Source organism: Lynx canadensis, chromosome D4, assembly GCF_007474595.2.
Source record: "Lynx canadensis isolate LIC74 chromosome D4, mLynCan4.pri.v2, whole genome shotgun sequence".
NCBI classification, from domain to species: domain Eukaryota; kingdom Metazoa; phylum Chordata; class Mammalia; order Carnivora; family Felidae; genus Lynx; species Lynx canadensis.
In genome coordinates, this window is record NC_044315.2 from 86,927,099 (window position 1) to 86,927,802 (window position 704).

The window sequence follows — 704 nt, forward strand, 5'->3', positions numbered from 1 at the left end:
TAATCAGACATTTATTTATTCATAGCCTTCTGGCCTGGGAGGAGAGGCCCTCCCACCCAGAACTCCCCAGGGTCCAGCTGCCTCATTGCCCCTCTCTTTCCCACTGCGGTGTAATCAGAAGTGAGCCAGTCCTGCCTGGTGTCTCAGCTCCACAGACTCAAAGCTGTGTGGCCCTGGACAAGTGGCTCAGCCTCTCTGAGCATCAGCTATCAGCTGTAAACAGGAGTTAATGATGCACCTGTTTTATGAGGTTGCTGAGTATTAAGCGATCAAAGGTGATGAAAAGACTGTTTCCAGGGGTCATTTCTATCCTCTGTCATTGACAGTTTCAGTTTCTCCAGTTTCTGGAACCCCAGAAAACACAAGAGAAGCAGGAGGCAGCCTTCTCTCCTGGATGTGAAACCAGCTTTTGGTGTTGCTTCTGCACCTGCCACTTGCCATCGATAATTGTCCTTCTCTTCCTTTGGGAGAGCAGGAGAAAGAGGATGTCACTGAGTGGTCTCTGTCATTTAAAAAAAAAAAAAAATCCAGAAAGGGGTTAGTGATCACCATGCCTGGCACCTGCTGTGAAATGCCCAGAATAAAGTGGTGAATACTTCTCACTATCACCACCATCATCATGGAAATCCGTCTGTTCGTAAGATAAGAGCCTCATGCTTTGGGCCTTATAGTTTAGCCTCCTCACTACAGATGGGGAAACTGAG

The 704-nt window shown here is 47.7% G+C and overlaps 1 non-coding gene across 1 annotated transcript; it reads left to right on the forward strand.

Annotated features, from left to right (window-relative positions):
- The first annotated feature begins 283 nt into the window (after positions 1–283).
- Positions 284–500, forward strand: LOC115500219. The gene has a single exon (XR_003964456.1). It is a non-coding gene; the product is annotated as a small nucleolar RNA U3 (small nucleolar RNA).
- The last annotated feature ends 204 nt before the right edge of the window (positions 501–704 follow it).